Consider the following 16,063-nt stretch of genomic DNA (forward strand, 5'->3'; position numbering starts at 1 on the left):
CCGATCTGGGGAAGCCATGCGCTCAGCCGTCCTCACTCCCCGCCCCCCCGACTATACCTCCAAAGACAGCTACCTCAGCAAGACAAGAATGTCCAAGCCATTACAGTACCGTTTGCCTGCCAGGCTGCTCGTGCAGCTGTCCTACCTCAACCAAAACCCCCTTTCCTTCTTCCCAATTCTCTATGTGCCAATGTGAGTGTCCCGTGCCAGCCAGCGCTGCCTGCATTCAGAGGCCTCCCCGGGCGACTGTGTCCACAGCCCTGACCTGGTTACTGAATGCTCTCTCCACTCGCCCTGGCCAGTCCTGCCCTCTTCCGTCATGAGCACAAGCCCTGCAACCTCCGAGGCGCAGAATTTTCCGGTTTTGCTCCCAAAACTGCAGGGCGGCCGTCCAGACATTTTGTTATGATTTATTGCGCTTGTTATTGATTCGTATTGATTTTATTTTGTCTTCTTTTGACTCCATGGTCGGGCTTCAAGTAGAGAAGCTGACGCTGTGACTCATCCCGTTAGGAGTAGTTTGGAGCGAGGTGGAGAACTGCCTCCTGTAACAGAAGCACATGCCTGCACTGGAGTGCCGTTGGGCACCTGCAGATGGCATGTAATACTGTGACTACATGGCTCACTTTCTGATGAAGATGTGTCAGCAGGAACAACAGAGCCTGACCGGATGAGAGCCATTGAAGCACTCCGCTCTTCCTAAGCCCACATTTTTTTTGGCATTAAAAGTGATACTTTGTAGAAAGCATGGACCCAAAAGAATGAGCGACATATCTCTGGCCTGTTTCAGGTGAAATGTAAGAAGTTCTGGGCGTTTTCTGCTGAACCCCAAAAAAACCAATGTACCAATACATTTTTAGCATGTCCTTGAGAAGTCTACATTTGGAAGCACCCCCTTGCCAAAAGAATAAAACCACCCATTGAGGCTCTGCTGATGTCAAACGCCACTGGTGTTGGCCAGCTCCGATTGGCCAGCTCCCACGAGATCCAATGACATAAGAGCCTGTGGTTGCCGTGTGGAGATGGCAGCCATGCTTCAGGTTTTCTGCAATGGGTGATTTTGTCATTGATATTTGTGCTCATTTTTCCCTCAAAGCAAAAGGTACGACACTAGCTTCTATTGAAAACCTTTTTTTCTTCTGAAATTTTCCAAATAACCTACATGAAAACCAAGCTGAAAGATATCCAAAGATGTAAACTTTTTATGGTTTTCATTCTTTTTCTTTATAACATTCATTAAGAAAAGAAAAAAATGTCAGTATTTTTTTTTTTTTTCGTACGGTTCCTGTTCTAAGGGATAGCCACATTCATGACAGATCTGAACCAAGAGGCATCAGAATGATGCATACCATGAACCAAAGCCAAAAAACACACATTTCGTTCCAACAGCAATGCACAAATAATAGGCCCTCCTTATTGGAGGTAAGTCAATTTTGTGTCATTTCAGATGACTTCTTAGGACATGGAACTGTTTTTGTTTTTTCCTTTGAAAATTAACATTTAACTTTTAAAATATAACAAATGAAAATGGGATATATTTTCATATGTTGGTACAAAAAGTATAATTGCTTTTCTCTTTACCACGGTAGAGCTGAAATTGCCAAATAACTGTCTTTTGAAAAATAATAGTTATACAACCAAATACTTATTACATATTTTAACATTCTTAGTCTGAACCTTGTGTGACACTTCCTCATGACCAAAGCACAGGAATATATATATATATGTATCTAGACTGTATTTGTATGCGTCTGTATTCTGTGAATTGCTGACAGTTGTTGAACCTTGAGCACAGTAGGGAGCTATGTGAAGATTGAATTACAGAAAATATGATTTCATCTTCCAATTTTATTTTTATTTGATGGCCCTTCAGGAAGTCTGTGCCAAGTAGTAGGTGTATTAGTGAACTGGGTTTTGGTATTAATTGACTAGCATACACACTCTCACCAGCCCTACTGTACTGAAGGTTGAGCTGAAACTGTCATCAGTGTTAAAAGTTTTCCAGGATAACACAGTTTAACAGTCTACTAAATACCTGTGCTCCCATTGTTTGTATTATTTGAAGGTGTAAACATAATACCAAAAGTGTGATATGGGAATGAATTATTCCTTTGTAGTCATGTGGTGGTTACAAAGTTTTTCCTTTAAAACACCTTTGGCTGTTCTTTCTGCAGAACTTTTTTTTATTCTTTTTTCTTCCAAACAAATGTTCTTCCTGTTGAATATAGGAACTTGTTGCCAAAATTGAGACAGTTTAACATGTTCATTTAAGAAATGTTGTTATTATTATTGTTATTAATATTATAATTATTGCTTTTTGATTTCCCCTTCCCTGTTTATTTCCCAATTGTTTTTTTCATTTTCTTTGTAGCAGTTAAAGGAATATGTGAAAACGTTGATTAGGAATTTTAAGAGATAAAAAACGGACAGTGGGTTTACGGCAAAAGGTAGGGCATTGAATGTAACATTGAGTAAAATGACGATATTAAAATAGTAGTGCATTTTCATGGGGGAACATACTCCTATAGTAGGAAGGAATTTACAGCTTCAGTTTGTGGCAACCATGTTCTTTAAACAGCAATAGTCATCTAGTGTTAAACTACTCAGAACCCAAAGAAACCATGTGATGCAGACCTTTAAGCCATAATGGAATACGCCTAAGCCATATATTAATTTATTGGTGTGTAGTGCAGTACATACTTTTACGAAGTGATTAAAAACATTTAAGTTATGTTCACTGTCTCATATGACTTTGTACAAGGATAAAACCTACAAGAAAAACAATGCAAATGAAAACAAGTGAGGTCACAGGCAGTTGTGACTTGACTGAACTGGTCAAATATCTGAAAAAGTTGATTTCAGTTCTATATTCAGAGTGAATTCTTATTTGAGTCATTGCTCAGTGCTCTACCAATTGTCGTGTATACCCACTGCTTAGAAAAAAATGAAAAAGTAGAGAAGTAGAGGTTGAATGCTAGAACCAATGAGAAAAACAATGCTTTAAAATGTGTTTTCTTTTCTCTTTCTGAGACCTTTCATGTATGTCATACAAAACTGAAACCCCTAAAGCTTTAAACTGTTCTGAGATAAATACCACTCCTGACAAAATAAGAGAGGTGTGATGTGTATAAAACTAGAATCGGTCATAGCCAGAGATGATGCTTGTTTTTCTCCTGACTCAAAGATCTTCAAACTATGGGTGAAACCTAACCTCTTGAGATCAAACAGAAGTATTATTTTTTTATGTTGTGCCTACTTTAAACTTTTCCTCAGAAGTTCCCACAGGCTAACTCTCAGTCCTATTCATGCTCAGAAAGTATTTGTCATTGACTGACATTATCTTGACATGTACTGTCAGTTAAGTTCATTCAGGCTAAGCCATACTTCTGGTTTCCTATTCATTATGATAGATCACATAGAAATCCTTCCACTGGGAAGGATTCATAATTCCACAATCCATAATTCTTAAATTCTTAATTTCCCAAAGGTATGACTTTCAAGTCTTTAAATTGAACTGATTCAAGCAATAAATAAATATAATACACTGGGACAGGTTGGTTATGGTTTCAGTCCCCAGCTATGTTTCACTAATGACTTAAAAATACCTTTGCTCAGATTGGAATTCCTCAGTAAAACAATGCACCATGGGTCATTCCCATTGAGGACCTGTCCATAGGGAGCACTTCACACAGCTCCTATGTTTCAGTACCACTCTAGCCAACATAATGCATGCCACCATAAAAGATCTGACTTAAGAGGCTGATCTTTGCCTAGCATTCAAGTCAAAATATTCAGTCCTCGATGAAACCAATGCTTACAAAAGCCCACATAACCTGACCCACAGGATCACCTGGATGCTTCATGCAAAGCTTCCTGGACATATATGAAACTCATTTGGGTCCACTGCCACAGGCCCAATCAATGACGAGAAGCCACAGCCTTCCCAAGCTATTACCTTTCCCTTCTGGCCGTACATTTTACCTTATAACTTATTCATGTGTCCTGTCCTTCCCAGCACTGCTGAAATAAGAAAACTGGCAGTATGTTTAACCCTTGGCATGTGGCACACAGGAATGAAATGCTAATATTGTTCTCTCTGGGTTCTCCCTGTGTTCTCCCTGTTTGTATTAAGTGGTATAGTCTGTTTGAAAATAACCAACCACTGTATTTTTTAAAGAATTTAACCTTTCACAATGGTTTGACCAGTCAGGAATTGTGACAAGCATCTCTGGCTAGACTGTCTATTGTTATGTCTGCAAATGTATTTAGGCTAAGAACAGCTTGCCTTTATTTGTGTCTCTATTTCATTCTCATTCAGATTCCATGCCACCTGAAAACCAAATAAACAAAGAGCATTAATTAGAAAATGTTTTCTTCTGTGTTCGTTCATTGTCTTCTAAGTTCAGCAGTCAATTGTGCAATGTAAATCTCCACATATTATGTTTGGCATATCATCTACCAGTAAGTTATTTCATGCTTCTAGCTGTTTGATATGTTGCATATACTTTGCATATATGTTTATTGGTCATGTGGTTTATTCATTACTACTCTCAGAAAGTGAGGCATTAATGTATGCATGCTAATTTGACAGTTAACATTGAAATAATAATGTAAAAATGTCATAATCACGATTAAGCAGATGGCACATGGCACTAACAGACAGAAGCTCTGCTGAGCTGCTGACAGCAGCATGCACCCAGCATCCTGCTGTCTCTCCCCTCAGCAACAGCCCACAGCTAGGCAACAACCACAAGAATATTCCTAAAACCACACTGAGTGAAAGATACTCTCTGTAAATGCAAAATGTACTCTATCCAAGTTGGTTCTATCACGAGAAATTTAGCCATGCTAAATAATAATGGGCAGAATAACATAGCAATGCTGCTTAGAAAACATGCTATTCAATGGAAAGACATAATATAAGTTAATAATATGCGTATATTATGAACATTTGACCTTTTTCCAGCTTTTGAGGATTTTTGTGTCATTACTTTGTTTGGATCATTAAAACAAGCAGGTTTCTTGATGGATTGCACTATGAAATGGAAATTATGCTTTACACTGATTACATTTTTAGTGTCAGTCTATGTGCCTCAACTCTATGTGCAGTTTGCTTCTGTTGTTGTTGTATTAAAATAGTGTTACTAGAAAATAATTATTGAAAAAAGTGCCTCTGGTAGTTACCAAGTCTAAAATGCTGACTCAAATGCAAAAGAAAAGCTGTTTTCCTCAGTTTACTTTTGTCCTAAATGTACCTTTAATACACTTGTATTATCCAGAGGTAGTGCAGTTCTGGAGAGTGATGATGTCAGCAGTTTAAGGGGACAGCGTAAAGGGACATGAAAAGAAGGGTATGGACAGTGGGATACTGCTGCTTTTTTGCTTGAAACATACTTGCCAAAAATGTAACGTATAAGTGTGCAGTTTGATATACTGATTGATATTCAAAGTAGGGTTGATATGGCCCAACATGGGCGTGGCTCATCCAAGGCTGTGTCAGTCTATGATGATGCACATTGATAACACCATAGAATATCTTAACTAATTCCAGCTTGTCATTCCCACTCTTGAGACAAAGTGTAAGGGTTGATATATGAGTCATTTCCTGGGGGACTTCCCCCATCACACACGGTTTATGGCATGCTGTGGCGGATGGATCCATTTCTCCATGCAAGCGGATAATCCTAAACATAATGGATCTGGAAAGCCCCATGATGTCAGAGGCAAACATCAATCTTTTTTTTCCGGGGAGAAACCCAATAACCATGCCCAATTCCCAAGGCCCATGTCCATCTCCCCATCATCCCCAGTCTGTCATTAGTTGCCATGGAAATACTGTAGAAAGATCCACAAAATGTCATGTTATGAGGCATACAGGAAGTTACATTGTGGCATTGAGTAGATACCACTGGAACATGTACAGTATAGTCACATTTCACATATAGAAATATATTTCTCAGCTATGGGGTTCCTAATACAAAAGGAAATAGACTGATGTTTATGCTGCTATTACTTCGGATTGGAAGTCTGGAAGTCATTAATCTTTTTAGATTTAAAAAGATGACTGGTCAAATCAGTGGGTAAAGTTGGACCACAAAATGTATCTTGACATCAAGAATTTAATTTTTAATCCAACTGTGATGCAGTAATTGAATAATCGTTGAATAATAAGTTGAGGAATAATCAAATTTACTATTGGTTTATGCTGTGCTATTTTTGTCTATTGAGGAAAGCTTAAGGTTGAGGTGCCAAGGGCTTTGTTATAACTGCTTTCATTCAACTCAATATTGCTGGCCTTGGAAGAAAATAAAAATCTATCTGAGTTTAAAGGAGCACATCTTCCATCTTTTCCTGAGAGAGAAGCAGATCTAGCTCCTAATGCCAGATTTGGTCTGGGGCTTGATTTATTACATTGAAGGCTTGGATGAAAACATGAAGACGATGATTGTGTTTACTGGAGAACCCGGATCATCTGGAGTGAGGACACCTAGTCAGGTCAATTCTTCCTGTCACCTACTATTGATTGCAGATAAGGAAGAATTGAATTTAGCAATTCTACAAAGTTTACTTTATTAAATTCCTGACAGGATTGGATTGGGGGGGAGGGGCATAGGCATTGTTTTGATTATCCTTCTTCGCATGCCTTTTTGTTTGCTGAGTACTAATTAAAAGTATTCAGATTGTGTCTGAGTTACAACACACTGAAACAAGCTAAATCAATAACTTAGTTGCGAGGCGCCATGCCAAAGGATCCATTAGATGAGATATTGGAGATTTCTACAGTATAAGAACTGGTGAAGATTTGTTTTGTGTGTAATTATTGTCCACACATTATGCCATACGTATTAAAGATCAGGCATATGACAGTAGGCATACAGGTGTCAGCATATGAATCAGGTTCTTACAAGTGAGCACATGCACAAGTCTCTAATGCCTGGACCACATGTGCAAAGAGCAGTTACTGTACGCTCTGTATGAAGAATGTGTATTTCTACCTCTTACACCTGCATAGTTTGGCTCCCATTTGTAAGAAACGATTCACCCAGCATGGAGATTGAAGAATAATATCCCAGTTGGCAGGAGACGGTGTGATTTAAGTAACAAATGTAATGCAGTTTCTTATTACGTTCTTTATTTTCTACTTTATTAATTTATTAATTAATTAATTTTTTGCATTATTACATTATACATAATTATATGTTAACTATTGTAGTGAATTTTTGGATTACCTAGACAATTTAGAGACCTTTGTCATTAATTAGCCTGACAAGATAATGTTTAAGATCACTCATGGCAACATAATGTTTCCATATACTGCATAATTGTTCTATATAATTTGCTATAATGCATCCTTTAGCATAGCATCTCTCAAAGCTCTTAACTAATCTGTTCAAAATTGGTGCTAATTTCATATCTAATGGGTTAAATTTCTTTACTTTAACCAGACCTCAACAGAAGCAGATTCCAGAGGGTGAACATTAACAGGATGACAGTTAATGGCACCGATCCATTACACTGACATACATCTGTTCACCCCCCTTGGCAACTCCTCTGCCTAGTCACTTTATGGCTATGATTGGACAACCACTCTATGTATGCTTTATTTGTCTACCTACACTAGAGTTGGTGGGGGTTTGGGATTGATATGAAAGGTATACTGTCAGCTTTGATGATAAAATCCATATGAACATTTATGGAGCTTAGATTTTTAGTGTGGCGATGATTGACTGTTGTTCACAAGTCAGCATCATTCTTGTTGGCATGTAACGGCTGATAAATGTGTAGAATAATCTCATCCTGTGGGAATATGAGACATCTGACTGAAAATTCAGATTAAACCACATTAATCTGCCATCTGGACAGATCAGTCGATGGAGGATGGAAGATCGGGTGAATAATGATCGGGTCAGTATAATATCAGGCTAACAACTTTGATGCAACCAGGCCCTCAATACAGTTCTGCAGATTTTTCTATTTTTATTCATTTTCATGCATTTTGATTTATAAGGTGTCATTCATTTACATCATGTACTGAAGTAATCAGTAGAGCACTGTTACTTTTAGTGATATCTCGGCACACACCTTGTTATTCCACTCTGTAACACAGTACATACAGTGGTAGTAAGGAAATGTATAATAAATAGTCCAGCGTGTATGCGGTGTGAAATATCAAATGATGCTTTCAATTTCAGTCACTCTAATCCTACATGTTTGGAATATCTTATTTGCTTTATTAATGCGACTGGACTAAGAAGGTGACCCCAATTTATCATAGAGACCACTCCTCTTACAGAGTGAAAGATAAACATTCAAAGAATGAAATCAGTGGTGTGGGATATCAGCACGCTTACAGTACGCCAATGATGAAAGCAGATGATCAGACCATAGAACCGCAGCTATGAGTCATTGCCTCCTAACAAGCTTTCCCTTGTCAGAGATTTGTTTTACACTGTCTGGCAGAAAGACATCTGCGGGATTGGGTAAAAGATGACTAAAATCCAGCCAATGGGATCTCAGACTTCTGTGTATGCACTCTACGATGGCTGACAGTGTGGCTCTCACTAATGGGCAATTTCAACACCTTCTTGTCCTTCCTGCTCTCCTGCTAGCCGGCTAATCAACAGGAAGAATGAAGTGCTGTACTCAAGTCTGCAGCCATGGATGTGACATCACAACTACAGCACGTCATTGCTATACAGGGGTGGAACAGAAGAGATACATTCGGTGCCATCAGTGCCAATGCAGTGTGATGAACCATGAAGTCTTTCAAACCATGGTATTGTGCTTGTCATACAGCAGGTCATTAATGATCCCATGGCACCTTTCGAAACAGTAGGGCGGTTAACCCCAATGTCCTGCCCAAATTCCCAAGATGCCTCTCTGTGTCTGGCCACTTAATCAGCCCCTATATCTGATTGTGTACACAATTCCCTGCACAGCCACACTTCTGCTCTGATTCCCCAGGTCCTCACTGTGAAAGTGAAGTGTATTCTCAGCTGACCTATCTGGTTAAATATACTAATACTATCAAAAAAATACTATCAAAAACAAATTCAGAACTCTGCTTCTAACCCCCGGAAACTTTTCTCTATTTTCTCCTCTCTCCTCAACGCACCGCCTCCTCCTCAGTCCTCCTTTGCTGCTGATGACTTTGCTGATTTCTTCGATGAGAAGGTCACAGTCATCCGCAGATCCTTTACAACCACTGTCCCCCTCACTGTGCCCTTCCCCCCCTCTAGGCCCATCCCTTCATTTTCCACTTTCTCCCCCCTTACAGACTCTGATGTTTCTCAACTCCTGCTCTCCCACCGCCCTACAACCTGTGCCCTTGACCCTATCCCCTCTTCTCTTCTCTTCACAGCTGACATTCTCCCATTTGTCACCTCCCTTGTCAACTCCTCCCTGTCTTCCGGCTGTTTTCCGGCATCCTCCAAGAGGGCCCACATCACTCCGCTGCTAAAAAAGCCTACTCTGGATCCCTCCATCATCCAGAACTACCGCCCGGTATCTCTTCTTCCTTTCCTTTCTAAAACTATAGAACTAGCCGCTTCTACTCAACTTTCTTCTTTCTTTTCTAACAACAACCTGCTAGACCCCCATCAGTCTGGCTTCAGATCGGGCCACTCGACAGAGACTGCGCTCCTCTCCGTCAGTGAGTCACTCCATGCCACACGAGCAGCCTCCCTCTCCTCTGTCCTCATTCTTCTAGATCTCTCTGCTGCCTTCGACACTGTGGATCACTCCATCCTCCTGTCTGCCCTGTCAGCAACGGGCATCTGTGGCACAGACCTGGACTGGATTGAGTCCTACCTCTCTGGTCGCTCCTTCCAGGTTGCCTGGGCTGGTTCGGTATCGACACCTCGACCCCTCGCCACAGGAGTTCCCCAGGGCTCAGTCCTAGGCCTGCTTCTTTTTTCTCTTTACACTCGCTCCCTTGGCCCTGTGATCACTGCACATGGGCTATCCCACCACTGCTACGCGGACGATACCCAACTCTTCGTCTCGTTCCCGCCGTCTGATACGCAGGTTTCAGCCCGTATCTCTGCTTGCCTGAGGGACATCCAGAGCTGGATGGACAACCACCATCTAAAGCTCAACCCAGGCAAGACTGAATTTGACTCGCATCAAATTCAAAACATTGGTGCTAGCCTTCCAAGCAGTTAAGGGGTCTTCCCCAGCTTATCTACAAACAATCATCAGACCCTACACCCCTGCCAGACCTCTTCGTTCAGCCTCCACAGGCCGCTTGGCACCTCCCCCTCTCCGAACCTCCACCTCACGCTCACGACTACTGTCTGTTCTGGCTCCATGGTGGTGGAACGAACTCCCTGTTGAGGTCAGAACTTAAGAATCTCTCCCCACCTTCAAGCGCAAGCTGAAGACACCTCTTCAAGCAGCACCTCTCCCCATCCCTCCCTACCTCCCTGTGAACCTTAATTGTTGTCTCTGTGACTTGCTTTGTGTATCGCTACTTTTAGTTAGCTAGGTAAGCAGTGTTTGGATAGTGAACTTTGGTCACTTTTGCTCTGTTGTTTGTTTCTTTGTTCAAAAAAAATAAAAAATAAAAAATAAAAAATTGGCCCTCGTCCTTATCTTTGTTGTACAGGTAGCAGTTGAAATTGTACTTCCCTCTAGGGTCTTTCAGCGAACTTATTCCTGGTTATGGGTATGCACTTTGTTGTACGTCGCTCTGGATAATGCCAAATGCCATGTAATGCATGTAAATAAAAGTTACAAACTAAAAGCAGTGTGTACTGTCACATCAACCCAATGTATCTCAGCATTTGATAAATAAGTAACCAAATGTGAATAATAATTAATCTGAGTTCCCAGGATTTCTCTCTCTCTCTCTCTCTCTCTCTCTCTCTCTCTCTCTCTCTCTCTCTCTCTCTCACACACACACACACACACACACACGAAGATAAATATTCAACACCCACATAGCAATAATCTCAAACCCTTACTTTGCAAACAATAAGTCCTTACAGAGGAGATATTACTTTTGTTTACAGTCTATGTCAGTAGGCTATTTCAGGCAGTAAAATTAATAGCAGCGATAGTGTGTCGGTTATGCATAGGTTTTATATTCTCCAATGTGCACGGTATTTGACATCACTTGTCCAGCAGTCAAATCCTGATAAAAAAGCTTTCATATTCTCAAAGTCACACACATAATTATTATACGTAATGTACGCATGTGCATGTGTGTGTGCGTGCATCAGTGCGGTCGTGTGTGTATGTTTGTTTTCATTAGCGTATTCTCGTAATCATTCGATTGCATAGTACTTAACCCACATGCAAACTAGGGGTTTAAAAGGCCGTCATTACAGACTTATCCACATCAACATTTCTAATATTGTTAGTTCCTACAGGATACAGTTGTATTGTTGAACACTGAGGAACACTGTAAAGGGAACGTGTTTTTTAAAGAGCTGCCAACAGGGCTCCTGTGAGATAAACGAGGTTGTTACGGGCAGTGTGCTGAAGCAGCTGTCTGCATCCCATTACTGCTGAATCACAAAAAGACATCGCTGCAGGATTCTACTGCGCAAGGGAAGACACGCTAACAAAGAACATACAACAATCGCCACAGTTTCAAGACGGGAAATTAGATCTATTTATGGCAACTGAAAATCTGTATTTTTGCATCTCAATTGATATCTGGTTTCAAGTATTTAATGTCAGCATTAATCAAATATCCACATCAATGCTAGTTAGCTTAACTAGCGACTCCAATGCAAAATGCATTGTTCTGGTTGGTTTGGCTGCATCGATGGTGGTTAATAAATGTGTTAAAATGGCATAAAAGGTATCAATATGCACTTTTGAGCTGAGAGAGGTGAATGACATAGTGTAGCGATAGTCCATGCCCAATGGGCTTTCTTAATCTGGAAAACCATATATTAATGTTGGACTAAACCAACTAAGGAAAGTAGCTATAATACAATTCTTCACCATTTATTAAATCATTTGTATTGCTGTATCTTTTTAAACATTACAAAGTTCAAGATGAATAATGGTGATTGGTTGGCCTTTTTTATTATTATCAAGTACACAATAATAATGGCAACATTTAGCGACAGTATTACTGTATCAATAGCTTGATAAAACATGTTTTACTGCAGTGCATTGTGTGGCAAAGTACATAATGATAGCTCATGTCACTGGAGTGAAAGACATTGTGGAGTGGATTTATGTTATAGTGAGTTCAGTATCTCAATGTGTAAGTATCATTCCACTTGCAGGGTGGGAACAATAAATATGGAGATAATTAATATAATATATTATCTCCTAATGAAACCAGGCAGTCAACATACCAATCTACCAAAGACTTCTGCAACAGTGAGGATTGCATTGACCTGATATAGCATTAACCCCAACTGGCACCTTTCCCACACTGCAGAGTAAAGTAAATAATTCATAAATAACACAGTTCAACAGACAGAATCAAGTGAACTGATTTTTAGGACCATTCACAGAGTGCCAATCAATTCAGACAGTGCCATATAGCCATGAAATATAGCCAAATCAAAATATAACTTCCTGTATTTAACTGTGAAAGAGTGGAATCTAAGGATATACCTGGTGTAATCAAAGGGATGTAATACACATAAAACCAGCTGTAGACTGCTGTTCTTCTAGCTGTGGGTTTGCGCAGGAAGAAAAATATACCTTTCTTCATCAGCAGAAGTGGATACATTTTTTTGTTTGAGAGTTATTGTGTACTTGTTTTAAAATTAATTTCCTCCTGTCAGTGGCTGATGTACCCTGACATTGTGGAAATCCCAAAATGAGTTCAGTCGGGCAGCTGGCAGTCCTGCCAGGCTTTGGTTGTCCAGTGCTGTAATGAATCAAAGGAGCTGCACCAGTCAATAACCCCATTTTCAGAAAGAAACGTGCTGTTTCAGTGTTGGCAGTCTTAATCAAGATTTGAGCAGCTGCTTTATTCTGCTTCATGAAAAAAAGTATGACTAAAAGTGTGACTGTACAGTACATTCACTAAATATATAATTTACATAAGGCTAAATATACATTTGCATTCAACCACACCACATTCTCTATCTGTCGTAATGCAGACCTTTTTGACATGATGACATTTCATATTGCACTTCATATTAGACAAGGTTGACTCCCTAATCTTAAGGTAGCCATGCATAATAGTAATAGTTTAATTCAGGAATGCATAGTCATTTTAATTGAAGTGCTAAGATTAGGCCACAGCCAATTTTATGCATGAATCACACTCATTAAACTTCCATCTGCAAACTGTAATGAGATGCAGTGATTAGGATTTTTGTGTGTACAGGTAACACAGGCAGACACACACATGCATGGATACGCATATGCCAACACACACACACACACACACACACACACACACACCACACACATGCACAGATTTTACACAGACACCTTACACTACTTAACATCCAAAAGAAGAACAGTGGCTCATACTCTTGCGCATATAGACTGTGACCTTTTATGTTGAATTTGTTGTCAAGCAAAGAAAGTAAAAATAGACCAATAATTAATGAACTCATAGCCAGCAGAGTAATTTTGAACACCCCCTATTAATTCCATTTGTGTTCTTTAAATTGATGTACCCTGTTCATCACATAGAGCACAACATATGCAGGTAACCGATCCAGCCTTAAGAGCTATTTGTGACTATCGGCAAATAAGCCAACAGGCCTTTGCCACTTCATAACAATTTTAATATTGCTGTTGCCAGAGGGGGTGGTCTGGTCCTGCATGGCAATATGATATATATTATAAACACACAGGAGTGAGATTATATAAGCATCTGACAGCATCAACTGCCTGCTCAGAGTGTATGCTTTCAGATGTGCATTCTGTGAATGACCTTTCTGGTTACAGCACAAGGAAAACAGGCTTCAGTCCTTGACCATAACAGATCAATCTGAGTGCGATTAGATGCAGGTTGAACAAACAACGAGACAGGAAAGTAATGCTAATTAATGCTAACTAAGTGAAACTCATAATGAGCTTGCATTTGCTCTGTTCTTGATGCAGCTGTTTCTCATGTGGGTTTACGCTCAGTTTCATTGTGTTTTGTTTCATTACAGTATTTGCCATGAGAAAAATGAATTCACAAATATGTAAAGCCCATAGAATTAAAGGCAAATACCATTTGTAATGATTGGTATCAATTATTAATACTTGGCCAGGGGGCTGCAGGATTACTGAATCAGTCAGAAAACTGCACTGAATAAAACCTGGTCTCCACCCAAATGTGTAACATGGATTGAAGTAAAGAAAATGACCTGTTTCAGGTCTTATTTTGTGCAGTTATCCAGCTAGCTCAGTAATCTTGATTAGTGAAACAGGCCTGTGGTTAAATATCTACCGTAAACTGAATGTCTTTCAAACCATAGGCTGTGTTTGCATTGTTTGCATCTTATCCAATAGTAATGGAGTCGCTTTTTAAAACAGCCAACCAAGTTTGTTGTTGTAATATTTTGTTTGAGAGTGCTCCAGAGTTCAAAGCAGAACACTTTTTTTCTGTCTGCCTACAGATACCTTGAGTACAATCGGAGTGTGAGTTGGCACATAAAATGACAGACAATTTTGGATATAACAAGGTGCAAAACCATTAATAGCTTACATTTGTATCATTAAGATGAAAACAGGGGAGTGGCTAAAAGATTATCTGAAGTTTTGCGTAGATTATGACTGGCCATGTAGGGTTCGGTGAATTCATTCCTTCTGGAAGACTTGCTGTCAGTTCCAAAGATAAATGGTCAAGCCCAACTTTCCAACCCTAGTAACAAAGAAGGTTGCTAGAGCACCGTGCTCATATTTCATTGGCCAATATACAGAGCCAAATCTACCTTGGGAAGAAATTATGCACTTTATCACTAAAACTGAACCAGTCAAAGAAGGGCAAAAACATTCATAAAGATGAGATGGAAGATGAAATATATGTTTCAGGGTTGCCAGGTGACTCCACTCAGAATTAGTTATGGATTCTGCAATAAATCAACAGGTAATAAGACTAGGGTGTTAATCAGGTTTTCAAGGAGAGGAGAGCATAAGCAGGTCAGAGATAATTAACTGGCATTGAGTTTCTTTCTGGTGCTTGTCACTCCTTATTTATACTAGTTAGCAATGAAGGTAGGCGGAGGTATAACCTGCTCATCCTTACAAATCACTTTGGTTGTGTTTCCTTCCATATAACTGAAGACAACAATGGTTAGCTTGGTACTCAGGTATGATGTCTTCTTTCTATCAAACATCATATAAAAAAGTCATCATGATGACTTTAATGATATTGTTAATATGCTTTTCTCTCATTACAAATGCATAAAAATGGGTTAAATGCTTTTGTGAAAAACTTTTCTGTGAAAGTACTGGACAGTATAAATCCATGTAATATTATTGTTCAAATAAGGTGATTTACATTACATACAGTTCTAGCTATATCACTATGATTGTGTTCAAAAAATTATGAACAGCCACACATCCACATATCCCAGGTCATAAGGGCCCTCAAATAAATGTCACAAATGTTGTAGAAAATGTGCAGACATGCGATTTCTCCATTTCCTGATGTTGTACACCACATCATAAGACACTCACAGCTCTTTCCAACATACAGCTCACATGATAAAAAAAAATATTTTAGTCAATGCATCTCGTCACCCTGCATTCTCTGTTTCCATTACAAATACAGTGCAATACTTCAAAAAGTCACTTCTATCATTCAATCATCCGCCTACTATGTAGGTAGTGCAGAAGGGGCTGTGTGGGGCTATGTGGGACTATTTATCTTCAGCAGTCACTGCTTCACCTTGGCATTCCTCTGTACCCTCGGGGCTCAGGGAACATGATGACTCCTGACAGGATGCACAGGAACCTGAAGGCTCAGTGGGTCTCCAGGGATGGCTGAATGCACAGCAGCAGGTCTGTCGCTGGCGCTAAAAACCACTGCTTGCTTTTCGCTGGAACCTGCCACTGAGTCCAGGCTCGGATCACAGCAGAAATACAGGAGAGTGGCAACTGAATGAGCTGGATAAGAATATATATAAATATATAAAGAAAG

The sequence above is a fragment of the Conger conger genome, chromosome 1 (genome assembly GCF_963514075.1).
Source record: "Conger conger chromosome 1, fConCon1.1, whole genome shotgun sequence".
NCBI classification, from domain to species: Eukaryota; Metazoa; Chordata; class Actinopteri; order Anguilliformes; family Congridae; genus Conger; species Conger conger.